Source organism: Gopherus flavomarginatus, chromosome 3 (genome assembly GCF_025201925.1).
Source record: "Gopherus flavomarginatus isolate rGopFla2 chromosome 3, rGopFla2.mat.asm, whole genome shotgun sequence".
In the NCBI taxonomy this organism is placed as follows: Eukaryota; Metazoa; Chordata; order Testudines; family Testudinidae; genus Gopherus; species Gopherus flavomarginatus.
In genome coordinates, this window is record NC_066619.1 from 142,876,918 (window position 1) to 142,895,830 (window position 18,913).

Below are 18,913 nucleotides of genomic sequence, written 5' to 3' on the forward strand. Positions count from 1 at the left end.
CCTGACTCTGCTTATATGTACATCTGTCTGCTTTATCTGCAGCTGCTGCCATAGTGCCTTGAGGGGTGCCCCCTTGATTCCCTGGAACACCGCACCCTGAGGACGAGGAAAAAGAAGCGGACAGGAGGACATGTTCAGCAAGATCCTGCAAGCCAGTGTTGCATCGGCCCAGAAACAGAGAGCCGAGAGGGGGAATAAGGCAGACAGCCTGAAGAAGGAAAGAGCAAACAGGAGAAAGGCCCAAGAGTCCCAGCAGGACAAGGAGAGGGAGATATACCAGGATATAGGCAGCAGCGGCTTCAGGCTCCAGCACTCCAAGCTTGTCCCTGGGGCGGCAAGCTAGCGGGGGGCACCCTGCCGGTTGCTGTGAGGGCAGCAGTCAGGCTGCCTTCGGCAGCTTGCCTGCGGGAGGTCCGCTGGTCCCACGGATTCGGCGGCAGGTATGCCAAATCTGCGGGACCGGTGGACCTCCTGAAGGCATGTTGCCGAATCCGCGGGACTGGCGGACCTCCCGCAGGCATGCCGCCAAATCCACAGGACCAGGGACCTCCTGCAGGCGCACCGCCGAAGGCAGCCTGCCTGTTGTGCTTGGGGCAGCAACAAAGCTAGAGCCACCCCTGGATATATTCAGGCTTCTCCAGTAGCAAATACAGACGCTGCAGACTACAGGTTCAACAAGCATGAATACTCCTCCCTTTGCAGTCAATGGAGAACTCCGTGGTCACTGCTCCCCACCCCCCGAACATTCCATGTGGCATCAGGGGCCACATCCCAATCCCTGTTGGAGGCATTAGGGACAACCACAGCTTCACATACACTGTGAGAAGCAGAGTTGCTGTGTGCAGCCAAAATGGACAGGGATGTTTTCTATCTTTCTAATGTTAAAGTTCTGTTCCATTATTTTATTTTAATTGCACATTATTGTTTGCTCTAGTTTTACTATGCAATAAATTTCTATTTTTTGGAAACATATTTGTCTGTATTACTTCACAACACATTCTGCAGAATGCCTAGCATTACTCAAAGCACCCACTATTTGCAATTGTACAGGAGGAAAGTTTTTACAGTGAAAAACAGTGTAATAATTATAAATGTAAAGCAAGCTCCACATAATTCATAGGTGCATTAAAAAACCATGTGACAAAGCACTACACAATTCCTAACAGCCCCCAAAACTTCAGGGCCAGGGAAAGCACTATCCACTCCATCGCATTACTGTGGCACACTGCCAAAGTGCTCCTTCAAGGCCTTCCTCCGTGCATAGCTTCGCATTGAGCTCTTCTAATGGCCCTTGGGTCTGGCTGTTCAAACTCAGTGACAGCCCCTCCACCTCTACCCTGGTGGAAACTGTTCTCCCTTTACCTCACTGACATTACGTGGGACATAACAGGCAGCTTGGGATTTTTTTTCCCCACTGAGATACAATCTTGTAAACAAACAGCGCCTGTTTCCCTTCAATCTACCAAAAGCACATTTAGCTGTCATTCTGCTTCCCACTGCTTCCCCCGACCCCAGCCCAGGCAGGCTGCTTCTCTTCCCCAGCGGGGCTGGGGCTAGCACAAGCCAGTCTGCAGCCTGGGACTCAGGGCGGCTGGGGCCTCCCAGCTCTCCAGGGCTGAGGGTGCTGGGGTCAGCTGGAGCAGACCAGGGCACAGTTGGAGACTTGGGGCTCTGGCCAGGGGCAGCTCTAGGCACCAGCAAAGCAAGCACCTGCTTGGGGCAGCCTATTTGCAGGGGCAGCAGGGATCTAGCATGGGAGCTGAGAACCGACAGGGGGTTCTGGGAGCTGTAGTTCCTTGGTTAGCTCCCTGCCTATAGAGCCAGCCCTGGAGCAGGGAATGAACTACATTTCCCAGCATTCCCTTGGCCACTACCAACTGGAAAGGAAGGAGGGGGACCTCGTGCGGCAGCGTGCTGTGAATGGTAGAAATACCATATTTTAAGATTAAAAAAACAGGACACTCCATGGGGAGGGAAGCCCCCCCCGCCACCATCCACTCCCTACGACTGCCCCCCACAGAAACCCCAACTTATCCAACCCCCCCTGCTCCCTGTCCCCGATCACCCCCTCCTGGGACCCCTGCCTCTAATTGCCCTTAGGACCCCACCCCCTATCTGAGCCTCCCTTCTCCTTGTCCCCAACTGCCCCCTCTTGAGACCCCCCCAACTTCCCCCCAGGACCCCACCCCCTACCTGTCCCCTGACAAACCCCTGGGACTCCCATGCCTATCCAAGTGCTGCCTGTCCCCTGACCCATCTAACCCCCCCTTCTCCCTGCCCCTGACTGCCCCCCCGAACCTCCGCCCCATCCAACCCCCTTTGCTCCCTGTCCCTTGACTGCCTCCCTGGAACCCCCTACCCCTTCTCCAACCCCCCAGCCCCCTTACCGTGCCACTCAGACCAGTGTGTCTAGCTCCGCACAGCTCCAGACACACTGCTGCATACATGCTGCCGTGCTCCCCCGCGGAGCCCACAGCCCCCCCCTCCCCAACACACACACACCCAGCACCTGCCTTCCAGATTTGAACACCTCAAAACTCAGGAGTGCTCAAGCTCAGTTTGGGCAGCTGTTATTTCATTTCTCCCAGATCAAATATACTGATCCACTGTAACCTGCTGTACAAAAAGTAGGATAAAATTGAGCAAGAAATGCTTCCTAGTGGTTATTAAGACTGGAATTGCTATTTTCAACAGCCATTGCCTTTTTGTTTGTTTGTTTAAAAGGAAGACAGTGATATCGCATTGGCAAATTCCCCATAAAAACAAAGAATGGAACAAAAGAATAATAAAGGCACCTCAACTTTTCCTCATTTATGTAGGACAGTCTTATAATATGCATCCAGAGATCCTCCAATCACACAAGCTGAAAATTGTTCCACTTTACTGCAGTTCTGTAACCATATGGGAACCAATCCTGTCTGTGTTCTGTGCACATCCAAAATTCCTGCTGAATGACCCGCCCTGGGAGCGAGTTACCAGTGACCCAGGGCTGCGGCGGAAGGAGGGTGCAGGTGTGGGGGGGAAGAGCCCAGGGCTGGGGAGGCAGGAGATGTTGTGGGGTGGCACTGGTGAGGGGGAAAGGGGGAGCCCAGGGCTTGGGGGGCAGGGGGGTTGGGGGAGGGCACTGTTGGGGGGGAAAGGGGGAAGCCCAGCGCTGGGCTGGCAGGGGGTATGGGTGTAGGGGGAGAGCCCAGGGCTAGGGCAGCAGGGGAGTGTGGTGAGGAGCTCAGGGCTGGGATGGGGGGCAGCCAAATTTTTTTTTGCTTGGGGTGGCAAAAAACCTAGAGCCCGCCCTGGCTCTGGCGGGGGGGCGGAAGGGGCAGGGCTGATGGCTAGCCTCCCCAAATGGGCAGCTCATGAGCTGCCCATGAGAGGGAGCCTTGGTGAGGGCTGACACAGAATCCTTATTTTCTTGCTTGGCTCTCCCTCCTCTCACATGACTCTGCAGGAGCAGGGGTCAATGCTTGGGAAGTGGGCCTACCTGCCCTGTTCTCCCATGCTGGGTCTGGGTCTGGCTCTTGGCTGACTTCCCTTCCTGCAGCCAGAGATTGCTGCTCTGAAGGCTAGAACACAGGGATTAATAGCAGCTGGAACACACTAGCAAATAAACCAGAACCCCCCTCTGCCCTGTCAGTCAGCGAATGCAGCTCCTGTTGCCATTATAAAATCCTCCCTGTAAGTGTGAGAGCCTTTCCCTAAATCCATGGGAGACACGCCTGAGAGACGGTTGATTTAATCATATGTAGGCAGCTGATTCCACTTTGGTTTAGTTTGTAACGGTGTGCCACTTCTGGTTCCTTACAACTAGGTTCTTATCTGTCTTATGCTGTTATACTTGTACCTTGGGCACCAGACAGGCCCAGTCCTGGGAGCAATATGGCTGCAGAGCAGTTCGTTTGGAGAAATGCAGGCTCGGTAGAACTACCATTAAGTGGATACATAATTGGTTAAACAAGGACAAAGAGTAACTATTAACGGAATGATGTTAGATTGGAGGGAGGCCTCAAGTGGGGCTCCATAGGGATCTCTTCAGGGTCCAGTGTTGTTTAATGTCTTTTTTAATGGCCTGGATGTAGGAATAGAGAGCATACTGATCAAATTTGCAGATGATACAAAGCTAGAGTGGGTTGCCAACACTTTGGAGGAGAGAGCTAAAAAAATTCAAAGGAATCATGATAAATTGAAGGATTGGCTACAGGCAACAAAATGAAATTCAACAAAGACAAATATAAGGTGCTAAACTTAGGGAAGGAAAACCGAATGCACAAATACAGAATGGGGGATAAATGGCTTGGCAGCAGCACCACTGAGCAGGATTTGGGGGTTGTGGTAGATCACAACCTCAACTTGAGTAAATAATGGGATACTATTGCAAAATGGAGCGAAAGCCGTATGAGCAAAGGCTGAAGGAACTAGGTATGTTTAGTTTGAAAAATAGGAGTTTGGCTGGAGGGGGCATGATAGTGGTCTTCAGATACTTGAAAGGCTGCCTTAAAAAGATGGAGAGAAGTTGTTCTCTCTTGCCACAGAGGGCAGGACAAGAGGCAATGGGATCAAACTACAGCACAGCAGATTTAGATTAAAGCTCAGGAAAAACTTCCCAACTGTCAGAACAATAGGACAATGGAACAGATACCTATGGAGGTTGTGGAAACTCCTTCACTGGAGGTTTTCAAAAGGAGGCTGGACAGAGCTACCTGTCTCGGATGGTTTAGACACAACAAATCCTGCATCTTGGCAGGGGGTTAGACTACACGACCCCTTGGTCCCTTCTAAACCTGTGGTTCTATGATTTCTGAGGTCTACTTCTGCTGGCTAGCACTCACTGAGCCAGCTTTGTTATGACATCCTCAGAGACTCATAGACTTTAAGGTCAGAAGGGACCATTATGATCGTCTAGTCTGACCTGCACAACGCAGGCAACAGAATCTCACCCACCCAGTCCTGTAACAAACCCCTAACCTATGTCTGAGCCACTGAAGTCCTCAACTTGTGGTTTAAAGACTTCAAGGTGCAGAGAATCCTCCAGCAAGTGACCCGTGCCCCATGCTGCAGAGGAAGGCGAAAACCCCCCAGGGCCTCTGCCAATCTGCCCTGGAGGAAAATTCCTTCCCAACCCCAAATATGGTGATCAGGTAACCCTGAGCATGTGGGCAAGACTCACCAGCCAGCACCTAGGAAAGAATTCTCTGTAGTAACAAACAACCAGATGCTTAAGCCACTGCCAACTATCGGGATGGACTATCAATCATTTTGCTTATTGCTACGAATACCGTCGTTATTTAGTAGATCTTGTAGTAACTTAGCTTAACGAAGGCAAAGCCAGAAGGGAGGATTTGTGAACCTAACACTCTGTGCCCTGAACCTGACCTTCTGTGCCCTTTTTCTTGGAGTGTGGGGGTGAAAGTCTGTGAAAAACAAGCAGTCTGGAAATATGTACACCTGCCAGACAAACGACCTGAAATCACAAAACTTTGAATCCTGTTTTGGCATACCTTGTAACTTTCGCTTTTGCTCCATTTGATCATGTATGTAATGCTTTTCATTGGCATGTTTTTGTAATTTTGGGGGTATAAAAGAGGAATTGGGAGTCTGGGTCAGGCGGATCGCTTTGTGGACACATTGAGAAGATCTCCAGCCACAGACGGAAAGCTGACCACTGGAAATCTGTTGTTGAATCGCCCAAAGACTGCTCCAGATTTCTGAGGGGTAATGATCTGTGGGGTGCTCTATAACCTCTTGTGTTTGTGTGTGCTTGAGACTAAACAAAGCAGTGACTTTGAGTAAAGGTGTTCTGATGGGAATACTAGAGATTAATAAAATACTGGCTGTCATAAACAGATAGCTAAGAGTTAATGTCTCTTTCACCTGTAAAGGGTTAACAAACAGTGACCTGCAACACCTGACCAGAGGACCAATCAGGAGACAAGATACTTTCAAACCTCGTGGAGGGAAGTCTTTGTTTGTGTTTTTTGGGTTTGGCTTTGTTCTCTCTGGGTCCTGGATGGGTCTAGAGGTGCAACCAGGTTTCTGACAATCTCCCTGCTACAGTCTCTTATCTATTCAGAATAGTGAGTAAGTAAAAAGGCGGTTATAGTCTTTTAACTTATTTTTCTTTATTTGTAGATGTGTACTTGCTGGAAGTAGCTTAAATTGTGTTTCTGCTGAAGAAAGCTTCTTTCTATTGTCTATAAGCTAGAAAGACCCTGTAATATTTCATCTTGATTACAGAGACAATTTTATGTTTTTCCTTCTTTATTAAAGTTTTCCTTTTTTTTGTTAGAATCTAATTGATTTTTTGATTATCTTTTGTAAGACTTCAGGGAAGAGAGTCTGCACTCACTAGGGAATTGGTGGGAGAAAGGAAAGGGAGGAGGGAAAAAAAACCTGCTCTCTGCGTTTATCTTTGTATTTCTCTCCGGGGGAAGAAGGGAGGGGGAAGGTAACATTCCTCTCGGTGTGGTGATTCAAGGAATTTAATCACGGTGGTCTCCTAGTGTACCCAGGGCGGGAAAGAGCTGGGAGGAAGAAAGGAGGGGGAAGGGAAATGGTTCATTCCCCTTTGTTGTGAGACTCAAGGAATCTGGGTCTTGGGGGTCCCCAGGGAAGGTTTTGGGGGGACTAGAAGTTATCAGGCCCTGGAATTCCTGATTGGTGGCAGTGCTACAGAATCTAAGCTGGTAATTAGGCTTAGAGGACTTAGGCTAGTACCCATATCCTGGACACTAAGGTCCAGAGTTGGGAATTATACTATGACACTGGCTTTAAGTAAAAGCATTAGGTTTTGATTTGTTTGTGCCAGCAGTATAGCAGACAGAGGTCCTGCATCTCCCTGGTCTGTCCTGATACCGACTTACAAAGAGAAAAGTTACCATATGCTTTGGTGTCAGTGGAATTCCAGGTAACAAGGGTTACCAGAGCTTTGGGTTCAAGGGGAACCTCAGGTAACAACGCCAATAGGGGCAAGAACTGAAGGCTGTTGAATTCTGGGTTCGCAGCCTGGAGCAGCTCATACAGCTGGAGAGATGCAGAGACTGACAGAATCACAGTACCTGCTCACTGCTCACAGATTCCTCTACGCCAGTGCTTCCCAAACCTGGTACTAAGGCAACCTACCAGCTGCATTTGGTCTTTTTGGGGACTCACCTGTATGTAGGTATAGCTGCTGTTTACTATTTTTTAAAGTTTCATTCAAACACAAAAGAAAAAAAGGAAAATACAAAATCCCCTCCGCAGCCTGGCCCACAACCCCTCTGCTCGGCTCCCCAAAACTCCCTTGGTTTCACTCGAGAAGCCCTGCCCTTTCTGTTGCCCCAGCCAACCCCACTCACGTCATGGTTGGACCACGATCCCTATCAGGCTGTATCTACTGACTCTATTGCCTGGGTCAGACCATTTCCTCCATGCTGTTGCTGCCCAAATTCCACTCCCCACATCACTCTCTGGGGAAGAGAGGAGCGAGGAGTGGCCTCTGGGCATGCACAGCCCACCTAGTCCCTTCTTGCAACCCACTGGTAGGTCAAGACCCACTGCTTGGGAAACACTGCTCTAAACAGCCTGCTTCAGTTTTATTTAGAGGGAAAATACTGCTGGTTCAGTACTCCAGCAGTGGGGGAGGTTTAGGTTGGATATTAGGAAAAACTTTTTCACTAGGAGGATGGTGAAGCACTGGAATGGGTTACCTAGGGAGGTAGTGGAATCTCCTTCCTTAGAGGTTTTTAAGGTCAGGCTTGACAAAGCCCTGGCTGGGATGATTTAGTTGGGAATTGGTCCTGCTTTGAGCAGGGGTTGGACTAGATGACCTCCTGAGGTCCCTTCCAACCCTGATAGTCTATGATTCTATGATTCCTGCTGTTCACAGCGTCCTCCAGCAGAACTGCCAACCTAAAGAAATCAGAAATCACAAGACTGCCCCTAAAGTTATTTTTAAAACAACATCTCTTGTGTTTTTTTGAGCTGTCCTTTGATTTGCTGCACTCTCCCTACCCCTTCTCAGCGCATGGGGACTGTTGCCCACTCTCCCAATTAGCTGGCCGAGGGGCTTCTGGCTCTGCTGCAGGGGTTCTCACCCCACATCTGCTTGTCTCCAACCAGCCTCACCTTGCCTCCTTCTGGGGTTCTTCTCCTCCTCTCTCCTAGGCCTGGGGGATTACAGTGGGATCCCCTCTCCCCCTTCCAGGCTGGGGCGGGGGCTGCTCCAGGGGGTTGTCATTCCCCTGGTGTCCCTGTCCAGGTGAGAGCTGCAAAGGGGACACAGGAGGAGAAGAACGACCCTGTCCCTGTTGCTCACAGGAGGAGAGGGGTTGGGGCCTTGAGTCACCTGCTGGGCTTTCCCTCCCCCTTGAGAAAATACTGTCAGGCTGCTCTGATTGGTTATTCTGTCCCAGGAGGTGGGCAGCCAATCAGAGGGCTCATACGAGCTGGCGCTTCTCACATCATCTCCAGATTGGCTCCAGCTCCAGACCCTGCCCAAATCCTGTCACGGTGCAAAAATCAGGAGAACTGGCAACAGTTTGTCTCTGCAGCATCACCAGCCCTAGCTGCTCAACATGCATGGGGCAAACTCCTATGTCAGGAGCTCGAGGTAAAAACCCAGGAAATGAAAAGAAGATTAGCCCATGGTTTTGGTCATCCCTGTGTTAGGTGAAGCTCCCAGGCTGCACTGTATGTGGGAGTGTGACAGTGACAACCCTGGCCCACACTCACAAACGTACAGCGAGCGAGGCAGTGTTGGACCTGGCGGCAGGAGCTCTTGCTAGATGCCCTAGCTGACTCTGGGGCCCGTTGCTCTTGGCACTTGTACAAACCCCCAGGGAGAGAGGGGTTGCTCACAGTATTATTACAATAAAGAGCTGACCATCCAGTGCAGAGCACGGTGGTGAGTTGGGATGTGGGAGCTGGAACTGAGACCCACCAAAGTCATCTCGTGTGGGGTCGCCAACCATCCAACATTTAACCCTTGTGCGGGGCAGGGCTCAAAATGCTGACTCACAGCCCTACGTTTCTGTAGCTCATTATTAGCAAGGCCCAGAACCAGCCCCACCTTGGAGAATGAGGCTGCTCTCTGCTAATATTTGCATTTGGCATTTTGAATGTTTTTATGGTTGATGGGATCTGTCCCTGTAAGAACAGGTTTGGCTGGCAGAGCGTGCCTGAGCCTGAGTGCAATGTCTGGGAGATTTTGTCTGTGAGACAGGAGACAGTGTCTGAGCTCTGGAAAGGTCAGACACACCTTCTCCCACACTCTGCTGGGTCACAGGCATCAACAATTTTCTTCAACTGGGTTGCCAGAAAAGAAGGTTGAAAACCACTGGTCTACGTGGACAAGTTGTCCTGTCTCAGCCCCACCCACACAGAGCCAGTGGGTTACAATAGGGGGAATGGCAGGTATCAGATCTGGTAACTGCGCTGAAGCTGCAGCTCTTCATAGATTCAGCATCATTTTGTGGCAATACGGTTCTGTCACAAACGTTAAGAAAAAGGAATAATACTAATAGGAATTGATTGAGGGCTGGGGATGATTCAAAGACTTTGGGTTTACAGCAAGAATCTGTCTTCTGCTTCTGGTAGGAGTTCCACCAGCTTTCCTCTGTGTGACATCAGGGTGCCAATACAAATATCTGTAAAAGGGAGAAACATAACCTGGATTTACATTCTGTGCAGCAAATGTCTGCTAATGTTTGAATGTATCAAGTATCAATTAGGATTTCTCTTAGCAGAGGACCAATAAAAGCATACTACAGTAGAATCTCAGAGTTGTGAACACCTTGGGCTGGAGGTTGTTCATAACTCTGAAATGTTTGTAACTCTGAACAAAACATTATGGTTGTTCTTTCAAAAGTTTACAACAGAACATTGACTTAACAGAGCTCTGTTTTACAAATTTTACTGTGCAGAAGAAAAATGCTGCTTTCCCCTTTTTTAGTAGTTTATGTTAACCGCAGTACTTTATTCTGTTTGCTTTTTTTGTTTCTGCTACTGCCTGATTGCGTACTTCCAGTTCCAAATGAGGTGTGCAGTTGACTGGTCAGTTCGTAACTCTGGTGTTCATAACTCTGAGGTTCTACTGTAACACTTTGGACATAGGAACTGCCATACTGGATCAGACCCAAGGTACAGCCAGCTCACTGTCCTGTCTCTGACCAGATGGTTCAGAGGAAGATGCAAGAACTTCTGTTAGGGTCTCATCCAGGGTTCTAGTAGATAGAGATTGGCTAAGACTGTTTTTACTATTAGGATGCTGTGTATTCTTGTCAGCCAGATAAGTGTCCAATCACTCTTTAAATCTTGCTTAACTTTTGCCCTCAACATATTTGGATATGTACTTATTTTTTTCCTGAAAGCCCTGATCCAAATAAACCCATGAACAGTCCCGTTGTCTTTGTGTTTGCAGGCTAGGTATCTGAATATACGATAGGCATGCATGTTCCTTATTATGATACAGACTAACTGGAGAGGAGTGAAAAAACTTTCACTAAACTCTGTGCTGCCTTTTTTCTCTCATTCATTTCTCATGATTTCGCAACTCAATATTTTCGTAGGCTGGAAACGTATTGCAAAGAAGCACATGAAAGTCCTGTCCTGCGTGGGGACTGTGAAGGCCTCGCTGCGTTCATGGGGAAGATAGCCATTTTTATTTCTCCCCATTTCATATGATCCCCAGCCAAGTTTGGGTTTTACAGAGGTGCCATGACACAGCCTGATTGCTCTTGGGCTGGACGTGGCTGAATGTCTCTGTCTACTTTTGCGCTAGCCAGTTGTTTCCACATAGGTCCGATGCACTGAGGTCTCTCAGCTCAGGTAAGCACTATGAGCCTTAAAATGTAAAATTCCTGCACATTTTACCCTCAGCCTGAAGCAGAAAGCACAGCTGAAGAGACCTCATATCCTCCAAAGGCCAATAGGATCAGCACCCACAATGCATTTTCCCTGGCTTTCTTCAGTCTCATTTCAAAATGTCCCAAGCAATGGGGCTTCCCTTCCTGCCTTTGGGAGACTATTCCACAGCCTCAACTCTCACTGCAGGAAGCTTCCCCAGAAATTTACCATTCCTTAGTGTCAACTCAAACCAGCTTAAACAAGCCCTAGCTGCCTTACCTCTGCAGGCAGGAATTGACTTTGCAAGGTAGCGGCGAGTGTGTGCCCTGTCCTCCTTCTTGTAGCCACTTGACGGATGTGTCAACCCCAAACCCAACATGTCCTTCAGCTCCTGAAGATATTGGCATCCCCTGTTCAAATGAGACAGCCCAGGAGAGTGCCAAGGAGCCCAGCCACCTGCTCCCCTGGCACTCACCACGGCAGCCTTGAATGGCTGCAGCCCAGCCTTGGTTGTTGTGGTTGTCATGGAAGAAGTGGCTGCTCTACTCCTTTGCAAAACAAATACATGAAAACCCTGCCAAGCACATTTCAGCCAGAAAAGCTTTGGGAATGGAAACAATCGCAACAGACTCCAGCTCTTAATTACGCTCTAGCTCCCCGAGAGTCATGGTTTATTTTTAGGCTACAAGGCTCAGGCTAAACAGCTGGTGGGTGTGTAGGATGTGGGGGGCTGTTTCCATCTATAACTTTCTCAAACAACTGTCCTGCCAAAAGTATCTGCAGTGGCTTGTGGAAGGTGAACAGGAAATCATACTAGACACTATTGTGCAATAAGGGAAACAATAGCTGGAGCTCAGAACCAGGAGGTGAACCGATTGCTCATCATCCGTAAAACAAAGAGCAGCCTCTGGTACTAGAAGGAGGAACCTTCCCCTAGCAATGGATGCTGGCCAAAGTGAGCCCTGATGTAAGTGGGTGCAGCTCTGCCTGAGGACACTGGATTTGCAGTGACTCCCCCACAGGCTGGATTTGGCCCCAGTGAGCAGTTTGGAATGAAGGGTTCTGGGCCCAGCCCTCTGGGTGCAAGTGTAACCCACACACCTTCTGGGTGTGGCGCTCTGTCCCATCTAGTGGCACCAAGACCACTTAGAGAGGGAGAGAAAATGAATCTGCTCTACAGCCTTAGCTACCATCCAGTTGGATTTTAGCTCATGCTGTAGACGCTCATGCACTAATCTCCAGAGAGTCCCCGGTTTGATCCTGCCCAATGACGACTGGGGTCTGTCAGCGTTACACAAGTCTATTGGTCTCACAGTGCATGGGAGAGCAGAATCAGGCCAACTATTCACTTAGAGGAATAAGAAACAGTGGGGGGCAAACTGGTTAAGATAAAATAAGCAGCCACCCAAAGCTCCAACCAAACCAGTTTTGACGGGAGGGGGGTGTCCACACCTCATTCCAGAAGGAAGAAAAAAGTGTAAATTAACACCCTTTTCTACAAAGAGACAATGGCTGCTGCCTATCTGTGCTGCAGGGCTTGCAAGCAGTAGCTGTGAGAGTCAGTGACTCTCCTCAGTGTCCTGGAAATGAAAGCAGAGCTAGGGGGATGGGGTACCAGATATTCCCCCAGTGCCATCAGCACAGCAGCTGATGGAGCTATGTGAGGGCTGGTGGGCATCCCTGGGCCAAGGTCTGCTCCAGTAGGGTACCCACCAGGTCCAAAGCTAGGTTGCTTATTGCAGTCCCTTACCTTAGCTAAGATGGGCCTGAAGGATGACCCCAGAGCAGGCCTGGTGATCTTCCATGAGCAGCAGAGAGCTTGTAATGACCAAGATTTTTAAGGCCAGAAGGGACCACTATGATCATCTGGTCTGACCTCCTGCATAACACAGGCCATTGGATTTCCCTGTATTAATGGTCCATGCTAAGGACACATGCCTATTTCTACTACATAGATTTAATGTAATGAGTAAGTAAAATGGCAGGTTTCCATTGGAGTTATCCCATCCCAGAGACAACTGCTATCAGTTTGTCCCATATATTCCCTCTTGTAGAGCCTGATCCAAGCCTATGGAATTCTAAACCAGACTTTTCATTCGTTTCCATGGCCTTTGGATCAGGTCCATAATGTCAAGTGAGTTTTCTCCAGTCAACACATTTATCATTCCTTTCTGATGCAAGGTGCTCAGAGAAAATGAAAGCAATTTGGCTGAGGAGTATGAAGACAGGGAGGGAGAAAGGGCAGGGAGAAAGGGCTGGACAGAAGGAAGTGAGACTATTCTAATCCCTTTTCTTAGGAAAACATGGTTGTGCTTTAGTAAGAGTCTGCTAGCCCTGCCCAGAAAGCCAGAGAATGCAAGAAGCATTGCTCCATTTCCACCCATGAACCTGTCACCAGCCACACATACCTACAAATGCTTCCCATTGCCATTTCCACACTTGGGTGTCTAAAGTTAGCCTAAATCTGGGTTTATTTGTCTATGTCTATGCTACTGCCTATGTCAGCAAAATTTATATCACTCAGGGGTGTGAATATTCCAGCCCCCGAGCGACAAAAATTACACTGACATAAGTGCTGGTGTGCACAGCACTATGTCGGCAGGAGATCTTCTCCTGCTGACACAGCGTCTACTGCTCATGGAGGTGTTCTTTTATCCTGTCAGCATAGAGCATCTTCACCAGACGCGCTGCAGCAGTGCAGCTGCATCGGTACAGCTGTGCCACTGCAACGCTGTACATGTAGACATGGCCTTAGACTCCTAAGTAAGAGTGAGCTGATGTCCAGGAGCTCCTACTGAGCCAGGAATCATTCTCATGGCTAAGGCACATTCATGGCAGGTGAGCCATTGTGACACTGAACCAGCAACAGTTAAGCAACCAGCAGGCTAAATGACCCAAAAATCAACCTTTAAGAACATGGAAAACTATTGAAATGATAATTAGGGCCATTCCTTGTGGATAGTTATCAAAGCCATGTTAAATAAACCTGCATTGTTAGATCATTAAGAATAGGTACCAATTGTATTTGTCTGTGTTCACCTATATCTTGTTAGAAGATTAACAATGTGATCCAATTAGCTTGTAGATGCTAAACTTCAGTTCCTATCTGTAATGTCTGTCACTATATTCTATTGATTCAGAGATCCAAAAGGAATGTTAACGTTAGATGAAACTTGGGTGTAATAATATCATTGTCTATATATCTCTTTGAAGTTTGTGGTAAACTGTTTATGAACTGCTTGAATGGTTAATTACCTTATGCTAATGAATGCAGCTAGTTACCGATGTGTGCCTAGGAAACAGAGATTTACTTCAAAGCAACAATGTGTATTACTTATTCTTCATCCAAGAGATGCCTGCTGTGCTGTCTGCTGCCAAGAGGCTATCATAGCCTTCTAGAGAACTCTAAACACACTCTAGAGCTTGGTCCTTACCATCTCAGATCTGCCTGAACTTTGTTGTGGCAGTTTAAGTCGCAAGACTGAGATCTCCAGGTCCACGTGGATTATCCCGCTAATTCTCATGGAAGAGTTTGAGCACTTGCAGTGATTCTCAACCAGGGCTACATGTACTCTGGGCGTATACAGGTCTTCCAGGGGGTACATCAATTCATCTAGATATTTGCCTACTTTTACAATAGGCTAGATTAAAAAGCAATAGTGAAGTCAGAACAAATGAAAATTTCATACAGATGAGTTATTTATACTGCTCTATATACCATACACTGAAATGTAAGTACAATATTTATATTCCAATTGACTTATTTTATAATTATATGGTAAAAGTAAGCAATTTTTCAGTCACAGTGTGCTGGGACACTTTTGTACTTTTATGCCTGATTTTGTAGGCAAGTAGTATTTAAGTGAGGTGAACCTTGAGGTACGCAAGAGAAATCAGATTTCTGAACAGGGTACAGTAGTCTGGAAAGGTTGACAACCACTGGCCTATTGAACTATAACTGGAAGAATTGATTCTGGAAGGACTTCTGCAAATCAAGTATCAGTGTAGCTGTGTTAGTCTGGATCTGTAAAAGCAGCATTTAGCCGTATGGCGTGGAAATCCATCAACCTCATGAAGAAACTTGCACAAGTTTTACAGGACTCTTTGCTGCTTTTGCAAATCAGCAGCTCACCATTTCTACTACAAAACTGACCTAAGAATTTTATTCATTTCTGTATGTATAATGATCTTTTAACCATAGTAACTCTTTTCTTTTTTAATAAATCCTAGTTTAGTTCATAAGACTTGGCCTTAAGTGTGTATTTGGGTAAGATCTGAAATATACATTGACCTGGTGGTGGGTAAAGCACCCAATCTCTTGGGATTGGTAGAACTTTATATTAGTGAATAAGATTTTATGTAATCCTCACCATATTAGACTTGGTTGTCTGGTTGGGAGCCAAAGGATGCATTGCTTAAGGGGAACTGTATTTTAGCTTCGTGGTAACCAGTAAGGTATTGCAGAAGCTGTTTTCTTACTGACTTGGTGGCTCTAATTATTGGACTAAACCATCAGTTTTGGAAAGCGTCTACCCTGTTCTTTTCAGTTTGCCTTGATTGAGCATTCTCAGTGTGGCCCCTCCAGTGACCATGGTCACAGCCATACTTTGCAGTATAGGGTGCCAATGTTACAGATAAATGCCTGACGCCAACCCCTCTTCCCACTGACATCAAAAGCAAACCACCTTGCCTTTTCTGGACCAAAACAATGCCTCACAGCAAACCTCTTGGAAACTAGTGACATCTGGGATAAAAATCAGTGATGGCACCTCCTGGGGGAAGAAAAAGAATGACCATGGTTTAGGGTGAGCAAACCCCCAGTAGGCATTAAAGCTGCCTAGAATCCATGTGGAAGATGCTCAGTCTAACAAGAGAGAAGATTAACACAATGTAAGCTTGCTGTGTCTCTGGGCCAGGGTGTCCCCTGTGGCGGCATGGCGGTTTGGGACACCCGCCAGATGAAGAGGTTGGCAGCCCACAAATGATAGTTGAAGCTACCGCGTGCAGGTTCAGCACGTTAACGGGCAGTCTATATTGTTGGCCTCCTAGGACGAGGGCTGAGAACTTAAACCTTCATGGGCTCCAGCCTCCTAGCTGGAGCATCCAATAAGAGTTGATGGCTCAGGTTTCCTAAGATGAGAGCTGAACAAACAAACAGGTAGCATTTCCAGCCACTGGCCTAAAGGTTAGAGCACACCCAGATCTGCGTAGGGGGCTGGAGGTAAATGGACCTGGATCCACCCTGCTCCACCAGGTCTCATCCCAGGGCCCTAGAAGTGGTGTGTGCCCCTGCCACAGGGTGAATGGTAAAACATGCAGTCTAAGAGAACCATCTTTTCAAAATGCAAAAATAAGACACATGCAAGACCCCCACCCCCTCTTGGCCCCATTCTTGCTCCTTCTCTCCCCATGAGGTCCTGCCCCCTGGCCAGACCAGAAGTGGGAGTTGGGCAGTGGTAAGAGCTGCCCAGGGAGCCGGAACATTGTGGGAAGCCCTGGACCCTCCATCTGCCCTGGGCAGGGCCTTGAGGGGGTGGCAAAGAGGAGCAGGAGGCAGGGCCTTGTGGCAAGGGGGAGGCTAAGGCCTCCTCAGCCTACCGCCCCCTCCCTTCCCCCCAGAAGAGGCTGGTGCTGCCCTTGAGCCTCAGGCAGGCATGGATCAGTGCTACAGGGAATCCGGGACAAATTTTGTCCCAGAGTGATTCAGCCTGGGACTGGGACTTGAAATGTACATTCTGGGACTGATCTGCCTAATTAGGGACGGGTGTTCACCCTAGTGTGATTGCTGCCTTGCATCCTGGCAGCACCACCGGACCCAAGTCTTGTTTTCCTGGGCTACTTCCCACCAGCTCTGGCAGGTGCTGCTTCATCCCTGCTGGGACCTGGCTCTCAGCCTCACAGTCAGGCAACCCTTCCGCTTGTTTCTCTCTGGGGTTGTCCGGCTCCTGGGGCAGCAGGTCACCTTTCCTCCCTGCTGCTGGTTGTGGGCTCAGCTTCCTGGAATGGAAGTTTGCCGCCTTCTCTGGTCCAGCCCCAACTGAGTGGCAGGGCCTTGCCCTTATACTGCCTTCCCTGCACTGCACTTCCTGCGAGGGAGTAGGGTGAGCTGAACCCCTCTGTGCTGGAGGGAGGCCACGCTGCTTTACTATACACAGGAAGACTTCTAGCAACGCTGAGTTTGGTGACTGCCCGCATGTGATGACCACACTGAAGAAGAGGGCATATCCCAGAAATAACTCTACTCAGCCTGCCCTATGATTAATCCATTCTAGGGCATTTTCAGCCTACATGATCGTTAAGGTAGTGTCAAAACTGGCAAATGAGGGATTCATTTCGTTACTGCACCTGCCTAGCCAAAGTAGAACATTGATAGCAAAGCCGAGCTACTGACAAAGGGATCAGGTACCCACGATAATATACCTTCACTGCAGGAACAAGAGCAAATACCGTTGTATTAGCAGTACAAGAATAACTGAGCTAGCTTCAATGCGGGACAATTGCAATACACCCTACCTGGAACTGCTTCAGGAGAAAAAAGAATTCACAGATATATTGACTCCCCTAGGCTGGATGAACAGACAGCTGGGCTTACAGGCAGCCACTACCCGAAAATGGTAGTCATGCTCCCACTGCCACTCAGACAGACCCCTAGCTGTAAGAGGCAGACTGTAAACTAAGCACTTCACTGTTGCCAACTCTCCTGCTCTTATTGTAAGTCTTGCAATAGTTGGTGTTTTTCTTAAAGGCCCAGCTACTGGAGCCATGGGATTACACATAAGAATTCCAGATTTCAGCTTCCAAAAAAGGGTTCTAGCCCCTGTGATTGTGAAGAAAAGCTTGACACCAAGACCCCTGCAGGCTGCAGCACCAGGCAGCCAGGAGACACACCCTACAGTTGGTATTGCTAAAACCCCTGGGATTGGCGGGCCTGACTTGTGATTGGGATGGCTCAGGACTGGCACCGGCGAGGAGTGGCAGGCCCAGCCACAGCTCAGACAGTGCAGGTGATGGGGAAGGGCTGGTTGAGATACAGCATGAAGCAGACGCTCCACAGCAAAGCCCAGCTCATCGATTGTGTGGAGACAAAAGGGCTCTCACAGAGCGAAACAGGCCTCCATGCTCAGAGCACTCATCCACCTGTAATTTCATCACTGGGGAGTGCAGTTCCCCAAGGGCTCCCCTCCACTCCACTAACTCCCCTGGGTTTGGGGGGATCTTGGTCCTTCCTGCCTCCTCATGGGCTGCTCTAATGAGCACTCAGTGGGACCACCGGGGGTGCTGGTGCCAGGCTGGGAGTCTGTGGGGCTCCAGGCCTGTCCCACCAGAATGGGGAAGCACCAGATGGCAGAGAGGAATTGTCCCATGGGCAGTCTCACACCAGCCTCCTCCTCCCTGCAGGGAGAACTGTCCCTCCTCCTCCTCTAGGCAGAGCAGGGAAGGGGGGAGCCTGCTGCTTCCAGCCCTGCCTCCCTCCAGGGGAAAAGAGAACCATGCCTCTCTTCCCCCCTGCAGGATCCGGGGCAGTCGAGCAGCACTGTCCCCTGCTGTCCATAGAGAGGGCTAGTGGGAGCAGGAGGGCTGAGCCCCTACACAGCTCCACACGGCAAACGCACATACAGGGCTGCTGGGGACACATTTATTCCCTTGCCCCTGCTCCCTGTGCTGAGCTGTCCCATCATGCACCACGATGCAATGTCACTACATGACATCACCTTCGCCTGGGATGCCATGCACCCTCCAGAATTGGTGACCTCCGTTGGTTCACCTCTTTGAACCCGTTCACATGCTTTATTACGTAATGGGTCCAAGCCGAGCTCGCAGTCTCAATTGCGGGTAAACACGCCCGTTGCCCATCCTGCCCATTACAACTAATTGTATCAGCTGGAAAATGAACACCTGCCTCTGCCCCAGTATTTGCCATAGGCCCATCAGCAGCTCCAGGAGCAGGGCCATTGAGGTGTTGCACCCAAATAGGAATGTCTTATATAAAGATAAGAACATGGCCAATGACATTATTGTATTTTATGCCTCTGGCGAGGCATTTATGGTGCTGGCTCCTGTTATGTGCTCAGATCCCACTGTCCACAGGCAGCTG

The 18,913-nt window shown here is 49.0% G+C and overlaps 1 protein-coding gene across 1 annotated transcript in view; it reads right to left on the reverse strand.

Moving 5' to 3' along the window:
• Positions 1-7,752: 7,752 nt before the first annotated feature.
• MFHAS1 (multifunctional ROCO family signaling regulator 1) overlaps positions 7,753-18,913 on the reverse strand; it is a 157,346-nt gene continuing 146,185 nt past the window's right edge. The window contains exon 4 of the mRNA XM_050948211.1: positions 7,753-9,620. The gene's annotated coding sequence lies outside the window, so the exon portion shown is untranslated. The remainder of the gene's footprint in view (positions 9,621-18,913) is intronic.